General features: G+C 47.0%; 1 protein-coding gene across 1 annotated transcript in view; it reads right to left on the bottom strand.

The window, feature by feature from the left end:
* asic1b (acid-sensing (proton-gated) ion channel 1b) overlaps positions 1 to 17579 on the bottom strand; it is a 641514-nt gene that overhangs the window by 421327 nt on the left and 202608 nt on the right. The gene's annotated exons all lie outside the window — the stretch shown is intronic.

Raw genomic sequence — 17579 nt, 5'->3', positions numbered from 1 at the left:
GGCTCTACCCGCTGCGCCACTGTGCTGCCCCGCAGTAATGACCTGGCCGTGTTCAGGTACAAATTTCTTTACTTGGCAAACCAATGGAGTTGAGGCTTGTGCTCATTTTAAAACCTTGGGATAAAGTAAGTTTTATTCCTGTGATAAATGAACACACCAGGCTTGGCTCAATGGATGCAAGCCAGGCCAGCCCTCCAGTTCAGTGCTGAGGGGAGTGCCACAAGTGTCAGAGGTGCCATCTTTCCAATGAGACCCCTGTCTGCCTCTGGGCCCAAGTTGCCTGTTCCTATCGCAAAATAGAGCACACCGACCTCCTGACATTCACGTTGACTCCAGAGGAAGAAGCAGATGAACAGTCTGTGGGATGGTGCTGTGCACAACGTAGTTGCCAAGTTTCCAAACAATGCTGCAAAACCATGTTTCTTTTGCTTCGGAGACAGAAGAGATTCTGCAGATGCTGGAATCTGGAGCGACACACACAAAATGCTGGAGGAGCTCAGCAGGTCAGGCAGCATCTTTTGGAGAGAAATAAACGTTTCGGGTCTAACTGTTTATTAAATGTCGACTGTTTATTTCTTTCCATAGATGCTGCCTGACCTGCTGAGTTCCTCCAGCATTTTGTGCGCGTTTCATTTGCTCTGCTTGGCAGAGTGACCAAGCTACTGTGGGCTGGCAATGCCAATTGGTCCTCTCTGCAGTGGCTTGAACTCCCACTCCCGTGCATGATCCCGAGTTGCAATGGCATGCCCCATGGCAAACAGTAACACCTGAGAGTGAATCCGCTCATGCCCACCCATGGGTCAACTGTTATACCAGCAGAGGCCCCTAACTTGGTCCAGGAAGTCCTGGCTGTGAAGTTCCCCTTGTGGAGGTGGAAGGCCTGCACTCTGTGTGAATGACCCAATGTCTTGTGGGTCCAACCTAGAGGGGCAGACCTTCTGCCCAGATGCCAATGCTGTTGCTGGGACTGACAAGAACATCCCCAGAGAAGTCCAGTTTCCAGTGCTGGCATTGGTTGAAGCCTGCAGTGGAATCCTTCATTCTGCCCTGGTTGCAGTTGCCCCCATGCAGTTAAAGAGCCCATTGGAATAATGGGATCTTCCATGAGTATCCTAGCTATCAGGCTGGGAACTGTGCCCACTGAGCCTATCCCAGCTTAAACTGGGAACTAGCACAGCAGTCCTTTTCAGATAAATTGGAGAAATTAGCTACTGGGAGAAAGATGTGGTAATTTTTATCACTAATTTAAATTGGTTTCAACTTTTTTGTGTTTTTAGTTTTTCAGCATTTTTCTGTGTCTCAAGTGTTACTACCTGTGAAATATCAAAGACGTTCACAAAGGGTCAATGGCTCTGCCCACGCTGATTGCTTTGGCAGCCCATGCTTCAGAAGGTAGAGCCTCGCTGGCTGTCAGAGCTGTTGTGTGAGAGCAGCCGGTTGCCTGCACGGAGACAGCCCTTGTACCGAAGCACCGGGAGGTGGGGTCCTCCCAGGAGACTGCACTGGAACAGACGGCCTGGCACAGGGGCAGGTGGCCGCTGGCGTTGGGGCAACAGGGGTTCTGCCACATACTTTGCTAAGCCAGAAAGCCATTATGTTCTTTCCTTCAGAGAATCAATGGATCAAGGTAGTTGGTGCAGGTGGGGAGGGGAAGAGGAATTGGGTTGTGAAGACTGTGTATGCACTGCGTCTTGAGGACAGTGTCTTCCACACCCTCAGGCCCACACATTAGAAATGACAAGATGAATGCAGGTGAGGGAGGCCATTGTGGCATCCATCTAGACCAATCATTTGCTCAAGCCTCTGGCACCACAAACATCAATCAAAGTTCTCCAGCTTTGCGCCATCAGATCAATACTCGACTTTGTGGCTCCCGAGCTGTTTCTCTGCCAGACAAAATGCCTGAAACGTCAGCCAAGAAGCCAGGTGTAAATGGAAGTAACAAGAACAATTTCAACAGGACTGACCTCCTTGCCCCCGACACCTTGCTGCTTGTCAGGCTGTTAAGAGGAAGTCTTGCAGATGACTTCAGCTGTCACTGACGGTTTTGATATTGATACAAAGAGACTGGTCCTCAAGATGGGTGGAGACGCAGGTTGGCTGGCAACGCTCACAGTCAGAACGTAACCAGTGTTGAGAACACCGACCAATGACGGGCTGCTTTGCGGAACAGCACAGAAGCCCTGACAACGGCTGCTTGTGCTGCAGAAACAGATCAATTTGCATTGCTGTGGGCAAGATTCCCGGTTTTAGGTTGCCCAGTCCTGAGAACTGTCCCTGAGTGCCTCAACCTTGCCAATGGCTGGAAAGGAGCAAGGTAAGCCTTTGGCACTGGAACCACTTGGCTGGCCTCTGCTGTGTGGATATTGGTGGACAGTGCTCAGAGGTTAAGGGACTGAACTTCCAAACCCAAGGGGTTGTGAGCTCAAACGATGGCAAGCTTCAAAACTGGCTTCAAAAAAGTTGGGAGAATGATGGATAAGAACCCAGCTCCATAAAAAACCAGCTCCCATCCTGTACTACATGCTTGGCACATAACACTGACACAGTCATGGAAGAGCCATCGTCTTCTCAGGCTGTCCAGGGACCAATGAAAAACTTGGAGTGTTAAGTGCATCCTGACGACAGGGCTGATACTCAATGGAGTTTAGAAGAATGAGTGGCGATCTTCTTGGAACATAGAACAGTACAGCACAGGAACGGGCTCTTCAGCCCACAATGTCTGTGCTGACCATGATGCCAATTTAAGCTGCACATCTGCCTGCACATGATCCGTATTCCTCCATTCCCTGCCTGTTCATGTGTCTGTCTCAATGCCTCTTAAACGCCTCTATCGTACCTGCCTCCACCCCCACCCCTGGCAGCACATTCCAGGCCCCACCACTCCCTGTGTAAAAAAAACTTTCCCTGCACATCTGAGATGCTGGGTTCCAGGATCAGGCTGCCAGGGGTGGTGGTGGAAGCAGATACAACAGTGGCATTTGAGAGGCTTTTAGACAGGCATGTGAATGTGCAGGGAACGGAGGGAGATGGATCATATGCAGACAGAAGGGATTTAGTTTAATTTGACGTTGTATTCGGCACAACATTATGGGCCGAAGGGCCTGTTCCTGTGCTGTAGTGTTCTATGTTCTTTTTTTTAAATATACAAAAGTTATTCTCTAAAAGCACTACAAAAGATCATCCAACACCTAATACAAGAAAGAAGAAAAAAACTACGCAGATTCTAACTGCATAACTACAGCAGATAACACTAACTAACGATGGCAAAACACACTATTTCAGAGAAGAATCTCGTTCACACCATCCATGATACATGCAATCCCCTGAGGTGCCCACCGATCGCGGAATTCACCCAGGGACTGTTCTATGTTCTAATAAAGTGTTGAGGGTGCCTCTTGCAATGCCATATACTCTATGCTTCCCCCTCCCCTTACACCTGCAGGCTGGCACATAAATCAGAGCACAGGTGGTATCAAGACTGGTTTGCAATGCCCAGTGTGTGGTTGCCAGTGCCGCTGTTTTGCAACAATACAAAAGGACTGGCACTCTGCCGTTGCTTGTTCAGAGATTGCCTCCTTGCAAAACTGATGCAGGACTCCGCACAGGGTTGTGTTGTATCACTAGAAAAGGCACGGTTGGATTTACAGCCCCACAAAACAGTCTGACCTCCCCAACCAATCCATGCCCCTCTCCCTCACTGAAGCAGGGCAAGACTGAGTAGACTTACTTGCAGTGACGGTCGAAACCAATTGTGAGCTTCCCACCCCAGTGCCATTGAAAGCAGCGCCCCCTCACCCCAATCCCACTTTTAAGGACATCTGGACCCAGGCAGCATGCAGCAATTAATGCTATAACTATCAGGTCAGGAGAAGGCGGGGAGAAAATTATACAACGATCAGGGTGTCTTGTGCAAACGACAGCCGGCCTCAGGAACAGTTTACATAGCAGCTGTTAAATTGCAAACTTTCTGCAGCTGCTGTTGCTTGACTCTGCATTTTGCAGCAACAGAAGATCTGACAAGCTGTGCTGACAAAATACACAGTGATACTTGTAGCTGTGAGTCAGAGGGCTCCAGAGACACAGCCTCGTTATGTTGGTTGGTGCTCCAGTGCAGTCCTGAGCAAGTGCTGCGCTGTCAGGGGTGGGTTAAGACAAGGCACCGCCTGCCATCGTGAGCAGGCATCAAAGAGTCTGAGGCACCATTTTAGAAGATCAAGAGTCCCAGGGCCAAAACTTACCCCTCACCAAATCATTTTGGGAATGGGCACTGATGGGCACTGACTTGAAATGTTGGATCTCTCTCTCTCTCTCTCTCTCTCTCTCTCTCTCTCTCTTCACAGATCCTGCCTGACCCACTGGGTATCTCCAGCATCATTCGGGCCTCGTTGCTATTTGTGGGATCCTGATGGGCACTGACTTGAAATGTTGGATCTGTCTCTCTCTCTCTCTCTCTCTCTCTCTCTCTCTCTCTTCACAGATCCTGCCTGACCCACTGGGTATCTCCAGCATCATTTGGGCCTCGTTGCTATTTGTGGGATCCTGCTGTGTATAGGCGGGCTGCTGACCAGCCTACATTACAGCAGTCATTGCACTTCAGTGGCTGATAGGGGTTTTGCAGGTTGTGGAGGGCTGGATCTGTGAACAAAGGTGGCCCTGGTTCCTCCTCTGTAGCCTCTGACACTTGTGGGAGGTTAGGGGAATTGCGCAGCCCCTCTCTCCTCCAACGATCGTTCCACAGGAGCGATCATGACTTGAAGATGGGGGGACTTAATAGCACTTAACAGTCAATGGAGGAGAGTTACTCCATCTGCACCTAAAATTTGATGCTAAAACAGAAGATGCAAAGTGGGCAATATTTGCATGGCAAGATCCCACAACGATATGGTAACGTTTGGACAATCTGTTTATACTGATGCAACACACACAAAATGCTGGAGGAACTCAGCGAGTCAGGCAGCATCTGTGGAGGGAAACGGACAGTTGACGTTTCGGGTCGAGACCCTTCATCTGGATGTCCACGGATGCTGCCTGACCCACTGAGTTCCTCCAGCATCTTGTCTGTCACTCCAGATTCCAGCATCTGCAGTCTCTGGTGTCTCCTGTTTCTCCTGATGTCAGTTTAGGAAAAGAAATTTGATTGGGGAGTAGGGAGAATTCTTCGAAACAGTGCCATGGGATCTTTTATGTCCACCAAGAAAGGCGGACAGGGCCTCAGATTATGTCTCATTTTATAGCAGGCACCTCCAACGCTGCAGCACGCCATCAGTGCCACACTGGAGCAGCAGTCTAGCCGAATTGACTCAGTGTCCATCTATACCTGGGAACTCTCTGGGTTTGACCCACAGCCGTCAATAATTGGTCTATTGCTTGGTAAACTGGTTTATTATTGTCACATGTCCCGAGATACAGTCTTGCATACCGTTCATACAGATCATTTCATTACACAGTGCATTGAGGTAGTACAAGGGAAAACAATAACAGGATGCAGAATAAAGTGTTACAGTTACAGAGAAAGTGCAGTGCAGGCAGACAATAAGGTGCAAGGACCACGACGAGGTAGATTGTGAGGTCAAGAGTTCATTATATACTCCAAGAGATCCATTTAATAGTCTTATAACAGCAGGATAGAAGCTGTCCTTGAGCCTGGTGGTGTGTGTTTTCAAGCTTTTGTATCTTCTGCCTGATGGTAGGATAGAAGTGGGATAGAAGCTGTCCTTGAGCCTGGCGATACAAAAGCCTGAAAGCGCGCATCTTCTGCCTGATGGGAGAGGGAAGAAGAGAGAATGTCCGGGGTGGGTGGGGTCTTTGATTATGTTGGCTGCTTTACCGAGGCAGCGAGAAGTGTAGACAGAGTCCATGGAGGGGAGGCTGGTTTCCATGATGTGCTGAGCTGTGTCCACAGCTCTGTACAGTTTCTTGCGATAACGGGCAGAGCAGTTGCTAAATCAAGCCGTGATGCATTGAGATAGGATGCTTGCTATAGTGCATCGATAAAAGTTGGTGAGGGTCAACGGGGACATGTTGAATTTCGTTAGACTCCTGCTGAAGTAATATTAAAAACTCCTGGGTCTCTGAAGACTTCAGAGTCAGGGGATGGGGCAATGCTCCCCCGAACTAGGCCATAGGCTCTCCCACTTCACGAGCTGCACACACACCAATTGGAGCCTGCCAGCTCCTAATGATAGCCCCATGAAAAAGGTTCTCCGTGTGGTATTCAGCTACAGCCAGAGCAAGAAAGAGAGCTGATACCAGACCAACAGGAGATCAGTTCCCTTGATCCTCTCTGAATGATACAGCTCAGCACTACCCAAAGCTTTGCTTTCTCCAGCTCTGCCAGTAGGCCGCAGAAACAGCTTTGAAATGTTTTTGAAATATAATTTTTCATTCATACAGTAAACACAGAGATGGTGTATCCGTATTTTGCTTGGAGAGCTTGTTACGCTGGTCCAGATATCCTTATCTGCTCTGTGTACGACAAGGCTTCAAGTGATCAAATGCTCAGCAGACTGAGACTGGGAGCAGCAGCAGTCTGTCTGATCCAATGCACTTGTGAATTCATTCCAATACAGGCACAAAGCTGGTTGGCAAAAAGGATTTAAAGCAATAAACAGAAGTCTAAAAGAAACTGCAGATGCTAGAAATCTGAAATAAAAACAGAAAAAGCTGGAAACACTCATCAGGTCAGGCAGTATCTGTGAAGAGAGAAACAGAGTTAATGTTTGGGGTCTGAAACCCTTTGTCAGAACTAATGAAGTGTTTCAGGCCTGAAGAGTTGACTGTTTCTCCTTCCACAGATGCTGCCTGACCTGCTGAGTTTTCAACATTTTCTGTTTTTATTTTAAGTTCTTTAAGCAGGCTTTCTGAGCCTGAATATCCAAGCATATGGGACACACGGTTAGTGCCGCTGCCTCTCAGCTCCAGCAGCCTGGGTTCGATACTGACCTCTGCCGCTGTCTGTGTGGAGTTTGCACGCTCTCCCTGTGACCGTGTGGGTTTACCCTGGGTGCTCCGGTTTCCCCCAACATCCCAAAGACATGCGGGTTGGTAAGTTAACTGGCCTCCATAAATTACCTCCAGTGTAGGTAAGTGGCTAAAGAATCAAAAGGGAAGTTGGTGGGCATGTGAAAGAGAATAATTTGTGTGGTAAAGGGGATGAAGATGAGGGGGAACGAGACTGATGGGATTGTTAAGCTTGAAGCCAGCATGAAGCTAACAGGCTGAATGGCCTCTATAAAATAAGACATGTGATAAAATTGGTTGCTTCTGCCACTGGTCTGATTTTAAACCAGGTAGCTCAGCCTTTGATGGATCTGTCAAAAATGGAGGTATTTCTATTAAATATCGAAATTCTTTTTGACCCTGTGCCACAGCCTGAAAACCCGATCGATGTTGCTCAAGTTTTCGGTGAATGTGAAGGTCACCATTGGCTGATTTGAATGACAGGGCCAGCTTGAGAGGGGTTGAGAGTATCCTGACTGGTTGCATCACGGTCTGGTACGGCAATTCCAATGTGCAGGAACGTAAGAAACTGCATAGAGTAGTGGACTCAGCCCAATACATCACGGGCACATCCCTCCCTACAGGAGGCACTGCCTTGAGAAGGCAACATCCATCATCAAAGATCCCCACCATCCGGGCCGTGCCATCTTCTCGCAGCTACCGTCGGGCAAGAAGTACAGAAGCCTGAAGTCCCACACGACCAGGTTCAGGAACAGCTACTTCCCTTCAACCATTTGGTTCTTGAACCAACCTGCACAACCCTAATCACTACAGGTTAGCAACACTATGACCACTTTGATCACTTTGCACTACAATGGACTTTGTTTTTTTTGTTCTAATTGTGTTCTTCCTTGTAAAAATTGTGTATAATTTATGATTAATTTATGTTTTTCTTGTGAATGTTGTGTCTCCAATGCTATGTGCCTGTGATGCTGCTGCAAGTAAGTTTTTCTTTGCACCTCTGCACACATGGACTTGTGCAGATGACAATAAACTTGACTTTTGAATTGTCTCCTCTTGCCCTTCTCTGTGCCAGGCAGCAAAACTAATAGCAGAAGTGGAGCTGTGAACTTCTGCCCTTCCTGCTCGTGCCCATCTCCTACTGGCGGCACCCTGGGTTCCTTTCTTCTTGAAGTTGGCCAGCAGGAAGCAAAGAGGGTGGCACTGAACAACAGAAGGTGGCAGGAGAGGGCAGAGGCAGAGCTGGCAAATGGCAGCAGAGAGGGGGCTCACTCCTTTGGATGGGAGTTTCTAGTCTTGGCCAGCTTGCTGGGGTGGGCTTTGAAGCTGGCTATTCCCACATGGAAAAGATGTGGAAAACAGGAAGCACAGTTGAAACAGCAAACTGTAACGCTCTTGGACACTCTTGGAGGGCAGTTCAAGGTTCAGGCCAAGCTGTTGGTCAACCCTTGGTCATGTGTCAATGGGGAACGGTTTATCAGAAGAGAAGGCCAATTAATGAGATCGAGAAGGTTAAATGTCAAGCTCCAAAGCCTTTTGTGTACACGCATAATTAGGCTTAGAAACAGATCTGGCAACACTCTCCAACCTTTCAGACTGCACAATTGAATAAACTCTGCTCAGCAATAGATGACCTTCATTGTCCCATCAGGGAAGACTGTGATGGAAACATATTTTTGGCACTTTCAATCCTGGACCCTTCATACGTGTACCGACGTAGAGAGATAGAAAGAGAAGGAGAGAGATAGAAAGAGAGAGAGAAAGAGGAGAGATAGAAAGAGAGAGAGAGTTGGAAAGCAGACAGATGTAGGGAGGGAATTATAGCTGAAGACAGAGGTTCTGATTAAGCCTTACGGAAGGATCAACAAGGCAAGATTCACAAGTGCCATTTGCAATTATGTCTCTGAGAAGGTTATTCAGAAAGACACAGTGATGGGGGTGTTAGTATTCCAGGGATGGGATGAATGGGCCCTGGCTTTCTCACCGGGATAAAATCGAACAGAGATGAAGACTGTGCAGCAGGAGTCCAGCAAAGGAGCATGACCGAGGCTCGAAGTGTCAGGAGGGAAGGAACCTGGAGAGTTTCAATTGACCAAAGGGACAGCAGAGACAAGAGTGGAGCAGAGGTGGTGGCAGTAAGCGCGGCAGTAAGCGTGGCAGTAAGCGTGGCAGTGATCACTCCAGAAGGTCTGTGGAAACCAAGTCAGGAAGAGAACAAAAAGCAGAGCTGGATTCAGTCTTTCCGCTCTGGAAGGTTTGAAAATCAGTAGCAACTTTGGGACTGGGGAAGGGAGTTAAAATAAATCAGGCAAACAGCAGTGATTAAGCAAAGAAAATGGAAATAAGAGGATATGATGGTTGGAAACATCCCCTGGAGTCATCACTACGTAAATCGATGGTTCCTTCATTTCATCCAGACATTAAGACAATGAAAATGTGCACTGCTAAATACCAGCATGCTTACTTCAGGCACTGAATTAAAGAAGCCCAATTTAGAAGCACACTGGTGCCTTAAAGCTACAGGAATGCCTTTGCTCTGCTCCCTTTCCACATTTGAATTTTAATAACCTGGTCCAAAACATTGATAGGATGCAGGTTTAACCCAGGGGGGAATTCTGAGCTACTCAACAACAGTACCAACACCTAACATAAAACCAATAAGGTGTTAAGACTCCCACAGGAAGGTGATCAAACAAAATTTAATGCTGAACCAAAGAAGGAGCTATTAGGACCAAAAGCTTGCTCAGAGAATCATAGAAAGGTTACAGGATGGAAGGAGGCCATTTGGCCCATCGAGCCCACACTCGTTCCATGTAAGAGCAACCCAGCTGGTCCCACTCCTCTGCCTGAGTGTAGTATGAAAGAGCCTGAATAAGACTGATGTTGATGGGTAGTAAGGAGAGTAAAAACTTCACTGTCTGGAATCAAAAGGAAAAATGACTGCAGTTGTAAGAAAACCAACTCAGTCCCAAGACATAGCAGGATGAGACCCAGCCATCTTCAGCTGCAACATCAGTCCTTCCCTTTCCCAAATTCAGAATTAGGGGTGTTACCTGATGATTGCACCATTCAATTTCGTGATGAAGCAGTCCCTACCTGCATGCAGCAAGTAACATTTGCATCACCTGTGCTAGACAAAAGCAATCTTCCCCTGATAATCAAAGGTCTCTGAATCCTCCATCATCATCCTGTGAGTCACTCCCGACCAGAAATTTAACAGGGTGGCTTTAAAGAGTATTTTAAAGGAGGAAAGAGAGAGGTGGAGAGGTTTAGGGAGGGAATCTACCGTATACTGAAAGGCCTGGATAGACTGAAAGGCCTGGAGAGAGTCTAGGACCAGAGGGCACAGCTTCAGAATAAAGGGATGTCCTTTTAGAACTGAGATGAGGAACTTCTTCAGCCAGAGGGTGGTGAATCTGTGGAATTTATTGCCACAGAGGGCTATGGTAGCCAAGTCATTGGGTGTATTTAAGGCAGAGATTGATAGGTTCTCGATTGGTGAGGGGGTTAAGGGTTATGGGGAGAAGGCAGGAGAATGGGGTTAAAACAAAATCATCCATGATTGAATGGCAGAGCAGACTCGATGGGCCGAATGGCCTAATTCTGCTCCTATATCTTATGGTCTCATGGTCTAATTCCAGAGCTGAAGGCATAGCCGACAGTGGTGGAGAGATTAAACTGGGGGATGATTGAGAGGCTGGGATTGGGGGAGCAACAGAGAGCTGAGTGGGTTTTAGAGCTGGAGGTCACAGAGAATGGGGGGGGGGGGCGGTGGAGAGCCTTTGAGATAATTGGCTGTAAAATTCTTTGGGGCCATCAAGAACACCAAGGCACTAATTAAATGCGAGTATTTTTGGTCACTGACTGGAACTTGGAGCAAGCCCTAAGCCGTTTCAACCGTCCCCATTAACCACCTTCGAAGCTCAAGGTGGAACAATCAGGCAGGCGGGCAGAGTTGTTGAGGCCAGCCACAAACTGTGACAAGAGACTCAAGTGCTGGAGGGGATGGGGAGGGGGGTGTTGGGTGGGGGGAATTACTAGCGGAGAAAATCAACAAGACAGAAAAGGACATGTGAAACAACAAAAGGAAACAGTTCCGTTAATGTCAATTCAGTGCACTGGAAACAAATCTTACATCCTTTTATAGCCTGTAGTACAGCAAGCTGGGAGTTTATCTACACAGAGCAGAAACACATGGTTTAATTAGAAAGAAGTTGTTTAATATTGCATTAAGGTTCATGCTGAATACCGATTTCTCTCTGCTTTGTTCTAAAGAATATGTGTGACATTTGTTTGGCATTGACAGAACAATGTTACTGATCAAGAGATGCCACCATGCCTTAAGCTTAGGGAGTATGAATAACTGGGAATAATAAACCATCAAAAGTATTTTTAATGGAATATTGGTATTCCAATGCAGAGGAAAGGGTCTATTTTAAATCGTGTTACTAATTTCACTCCACATCATTAACATTGAATCGTGAGCATGGAGCAAACTTGAATCCATCCATCATTTTCTGCTAGCACTCTCCCCCACACTCAGCTTCACATCTCTTCTCTCATCAGCAAACAAGGGGACACCAAGCTTGGGCAAGAGGAAAGGTCGTTTTAACTGTGATGCGATAAACACGGGCAGGAGTCACCTTGCAAAGTTTTCGTGCTTGGAATGTCCTCCAGTTAATGAGGAGCTGTTTGATGCTTTCTGCAGTTCCATCGCCAGTGAACTGAATTTAGATCTCAACCCAAATCCAGGTAAAGAGTTTACAAAGAGAAAAGGATCGCACCTGTGGCTCAGAGGGTAGCACCCTTACTTCTCAGTCAGAATGTGAGGGGTTCAGATCCTGCTTTAGGGACTTGGGCTCCAGAGCCCAGGCTGATGATCTGGGGGAGTGCTGCTTTGTCAATGGCACCTGCTTTCAGACGTCCCTCAAAGCAGATTATCTGCTCGTTATCACGTCACTGTTTGTGGGAGCATGCTGTGTGCGAGCTGGCTGACTGCATTACAACAGTAGCTGCAGCTCAGGTGTTTCGTGGCTCTGGGATGACCAGAGTTTGTGAAAGGTGCTACAGAGATGCAGGATTTTTTTCTTTCGTCATTCATTTGAGTTCAGTGCTAAACAGCTTGGCCCTGAAAATGACTGGCATGCCAATAAAGTTTTGTTTGAGTACTCACTGTCACAGAATTCAGGGACCTCCTGTCAACTGGGGATCATCTTGCACTTTGCTGCCCCTATCCTAACCCGCACCAAGTCCCTTTCACCCGTCACCACTGTGCCGACCAATGCTGGCTCTCGATTAAGCTGCACACAATTTCAATATTCACGGTTTAGAATCTCTTTTGTGCTCTTGTCTCTCCCTGTGAGGTTATACCCACTCTGCACTCATCCAAGTGTCCCCTCTATCCTCTCCAAACAATTGCTCCATTATTTTTAGCTCTGCCTTCAGCTACTGAGGCCTTGAACTCTGGAATTCCTTCATTAAATCTCTCTGTCTCCCTTTCCTCCTTTAAGACTCTCCTTAAAACCTGCTTCCTGAGATGGAGCTTTTGATCACCTCTGTAATATCTGTTTTGATGTTGAATTTTCTTGACCTCTTGCACAATAATAACACACAACTGGCTGTCCTCTGGCTGACTGTGGAACTGCACTAGATCAAAGGGGTATTTGGCTTCACACCACTATACAGCCTCGACTGTTTGATATAACTATTTTAATTTCTCCATCCCCTTGCCTTCGTTGCTGGTAGTGTCGTCCTGGGAACAAACAGCACGTAAATGAATTCCCAACAAATCATGTCTTTCAAACCCGCACTCAAATTCTACCCTTGTGTAGGAGTGTAATGAGATATTTGTCTTTGACAATTACTCAGTTTAAACACAAGTACTGGAGTAGTTTAGTGATGAAATTGATCAACTACATTCCAGTTGCTATAATTATTTCCTTTGAAAATAAAATTGTTGGGTTGAATGTTGTGATCATCTGCTCCATTCCTAAAGAGGGTGTACTCACCAAGAATGTGAGAACTGAAGCATGCATCCGCCAAGCAATGGGGTACCTCTGTAGTGGGCAGGAAGGACATTATTAACAGGGGACTCCGTGCTCTCTGGACTGTTGCCAGAGACTCACATCAAGGAGAATGAAGCCCTGTTGTCCATTCAAAACCTTCCAGAAGAAGGAAATACTCGCAAACAGGTGCTACTGGTCGGAGCACTTCAAGATCCAGGAGTATGTGCTGCGGGTGAGTTGTGACCTGTGGAAAGGACTTGCAGGAAGCACTCACCATGTAATGTCACCTTCGCCGCACTTCCTCTGCACACAGTGCAAGGGGGCCCAGCCTATGTGGGGTGTTCACAATAAAAATAAGACTGTGTAATACATGATTGCAATGTGCAAACGTATTGACTGTAAATATCCAAACTTTGCCTGCACTTGTCCGAATATTTGTCTTTGCAATTATCTTCCTTGAAATAAAGTATCTTTGCAAAGTGAAAACAAAACAAAAAATAAGGGGGCCAGATGCAGTGGAAAACTGAGGATCTTCCACTGGGCCATGTGCAACTCAAGTCCACCAGTTGCTTACCCGCTAAAGTTACCTGGAGCTGGCCCCCACACCTTGAACTATCATAAGGAAGCTGACTGACAGCCCAGCATGGGGCAATGTCTTGCCAATTAAAGATGGCAAGATCTGCTCACTTAATTGCCCTGGCAGCCAGTTAAGCCACGCCCCCTGGTTTACTGGCTGTTTAAGAGATTGAATGTTTATGAAGGTCTGTAACATTTACAGACATTCAAAACATCTTAAAACAGTTTTTTAAAATTAAATACTTATAAACACTAGAAAACACAAAAACAATTAAATACATTTGAATTAACTTAGTTAATTTGCAAAAAACGTAAATGATCTAATATCCTTCTCCCTTGAAGCCATTCTTCCCCTTTTAAATGAATAGGCTCAATGTTCTTGCATAATGTTTGGGCTGGTGGAGGTGCAGCAGCCAGAAATGGGCTCTCCTAGTGGACTCCATGACAAACCTGATGTCGGAATGCAATCTGGAAATCATCCGCGGCAGTCCCGAATTTCTGCACGGAAAATCGTGCCAACGTTTATAAGGAGTGGATGAGAATAGAAGAAGTGCATGTGAAGGACCAAAACAGAGAGGTTAGCACCCAGGGATACGATTCCTATTAATTAGTAAAAGGATTAATCGGGAGGTAAGAATTTTTGTTTCACTCCGAAGATCTGGAACACAGTGACTGAGTTCAGAGGCAGAAAACCTCACGACATTTAATAAGGATGTGGAAGAGTAGCTGATATGCAGTAACCTATAGACCAAGGAGCTTGGAACAGCGGAAAAGACTCTGCCCTCTTCCTTTCAAGTCCTGATGAAGGGTCTCGACCCAAAACGTTGACTGTTTACTTCCCTCCATGGATGCTGCCTGACCTGCTGAGTGCCTCCAGCACTTTTTGCGTATTACTCCAGATTCCAGCATCTGCATCTCGGAAAAGACTCATGGCTTCCTTGAAAAATTGCACCATTCCCACTGGTTCCTAAGAATCTCTGGCCTGTGGGCACTCAAAATAGAGAAGGAGCACTTGGGATAGTGTCGGGAACCTCGTCCACTCATCGGGATCACGCAGAAGCACTCTGTGAATGGTGGAAGGAGCACGCCACCTCACAAACTAACCACCCATCCTCCCACCCCATCACTCACCTCCTGCCCCAACGGTGGCAAAGTCTTTGGGTCCCACACTGGCCTCATCAGTCACCTCAGGACCCACAGAACCAGAGTGGAAGCAAGCCACCCTCGATCCCGAGGGACTGCCTGAGATGAAGAAGCATAAACCATAGGCCAAGAGGTGGGATTGTGCTGGAGAGCTCTTTCATGACCAGAATGTCCATGATGGGCCAAACAGCCTCCTTCTGTGCCAAAAAGTTCTGGTGATTACACGATTCTATATACCACGACCCCCTCCAACTGCTTCACTTCCCCACACTGCTTCCCCTCTGTGGAACAAGGGTGAATTCTTGTATTTCCAACATGAGTCATTGTTCTGTCTGAGAGGACACTGGCAGTTCAGTGTAAACACAAAACACAAGTAGCTCTGATTGCTCTAAATCTGTAACAAAAACAGAACATACTGGAGATACTCAGCAGGGTTACGGACATGAGTGACACTGCCTCCTTCCCTTCTCTTTGTCCTGTTCCTTATCAGGCACTGCTGATCTGTAATTTATTTATTGCTCGTGAAGAGTCCACACCTGAAATGTCAACTCATGCCATGGATGCTAACTGACCCGCTGAGTGTTTCCAGCCGTCTTTATTGTTCTGTCCTGGTAGGTGTCAGCCTCAATGGGCGGCACTCTCACCTGCATCTCACAGAAGGTCATGGGTTCAAGTCATATTCCAGAGACTTGAACAGAAGAATGTAGACAGTGTACAGAGGGAGTGCAGGTGGGAGGGCATGTTGGGATGAGGACATCGTGATTCTGCAACGGGATACAGATAGATTGAGTGATTGGGTGAAAACCTGGCAAACGGAGCTTAATGTGGGGAAGCATGAGGTCAGGCACAGTAGTGTAGTGGTTAGTGTAACACTAGTACAGCGCCAGCAGCCCAGGTTGAATTCCGGCCACTGTACGTAAGGAGTTTGTACTTTCTCCCCGTGACTGCATGTGTTTCCTCCGGGTGCCCCAGTTTCCTCCCACATTCCAAAGACGTACAGGTTAGGAAGTTGTGGGCAAGCTATGTTGGCGCCAGAAGCGTGGCGACACTTGTAGGCTGCCCTCAGAACACTCTACGCAAAAAGATGCATTTCACTGTGTGTTTCGATGTACATGTGACTAATAAAGAAATCTTATCTTATCTTATCATGCAATTCAGTAAGAGGAATCAAATAGTGGATTATTATCTAAATGGAGAGAGACTGCAAGTGAGTGAAGTTCAAAGTGGTCTAGGTGTTCAAGTGCATAAATCACAAAAAGTTAGCAGGAAGGTCCAACAAGCGGTTACGAAGGCAAACCGCATGTTGGCCTTCATTGCAAAGGGGCTGGAGTTTAAGAACAGGGAGGTTTTACCACAGTTGTACAGGGTGCTGGTGAGGCCACACCTGGAGTATTGCACACAGTTTTGGGCCCCTTACCTAAAACAGGATATAGTCACATTGGAGGCTGTCCAAAGGAGATTCACCAGGGTAGTTCCTGGGATGAGAAGGGTGTCCTATCATGAGAGGCTGGACGGTTTGGGTCCGTAGTACTTGTTGAGAAGAATAAGGGGTGACCTTATTCAAATGTATCAGATCCTAAGGGGACTTGACAGGGTAGATGTTGAGATGTTTTCACCAGTGGGAGAGTCACAAACAAAGGGGGCATAGTTGCAAAATAAGGGGCCGGTCATTTAAAACCGAGATGTACAGAAATTTCTTCTCTTGGTGGGTGGTGAATCTCTGGAATTCTTTGCCCCCGAGGGTGGGGGGAGACCGCATCATTGGATATATTTAAGGTGGAGATAGATAAATATTTGGAAGATCGGGGGACTGAGGCTTACAGAGTCATAGAGTCATACAGCGCGAAAATAGGCCCTTCAGCCCAAATGGTCCATGCCGACCAAGATTCCCATCTAAGCTAGTCCCATTTGCCCGTGTTTGGCCTATACCCCTCTAAACCCTTCCTATCCATGTACCTGTCCAAGTATCTTCTGTGACAGTTCCCCATAATCAACATTATTAACAACGTTTAAAAGATACTTGGACAGGATCGTTCTTGTGAACCTCCTCTGGACCTTCTCCAGGGCCAGCACATTTTTCCTTAGCTCCAATCCTTTCAAGTGGGTCTGCGTAGAAAGCTGCTTCACAACTCACGTGCAAGCTGGAAGACTTCTATTTCAGGACCTCCTGTAGAGCTTTACAGCCAATGAACATCTGGGAATGAAAGGCTTAACGTATGAGGAGCGTTTGATGTCTCTGGCCCTGTACTCGATGGAGTTCAGAAGGATGAGGGGGGATCTCATCGAAACCTACTGGATACTGAAAGGCCTGGATAGAGTGGACGTGGAGAGGATGTTTCCAGTAGTAGCATAGTCCAGGATCCGAGAGCACAGCCTCAGAATAAAGGGACGTCCCTTTAGAACTGAGATGAGGAGGAATTTCTTCAGCCAGAGAGTGATGAATCTATGGAAATTTTTGCCACAGAGGGCAAGTCATTGGGTGTATTTAAGGTAGAGATTGATAGATTCTTGGTTGGTAAGGGGGTTAAGGGTTACAGGGAGAAGGTGGAAGAATGGGGTTGAGAAAAAAAATCAGCCATGATTGAATGGTGGAGCAGACTCGATGGGATGAATGGCCTAATTCTGTCTGAAATGCAAATCACGTCATCAGCACAACTGTGGTCGGGAGCAAGCGGTGAGAGGATTTGACCTGAAAATGGCCGCAGTGGCATTCCTCTCCAGAAATAACCGATTTCCTTTCACTCAGAAAACCAGTGCTGAGTTTCTGGGCCAGCGACCAAAATAAACTGCTTACTGAAATGTTGACAGGGATTTATGAAAATTTCATTATCTGTCCTAACTTCAGCTGGACATGTGACAAGTTCAATGAGCTGCTTCTCACCAGAAGCTGCT

The sequence above is a fragment of the Pristis pectinata genome, chromosome X (assembly GCF_009764475.1).
Source record: "Pristis pectinata isolate sPriPec2 chromosome X, sPriPec2.1.pri, whole genome shotgun sequence".
Classification (NCBI taxonomy): Eukaryota; Metazoa; Chordata; class Chondrichthyes; order Rhinopristiformes; family Pristidae; genus Pristis; species Pristis pectinata.
This window is presented reverse-complemented; position numbering and strand designations above follow the sequence as displayed.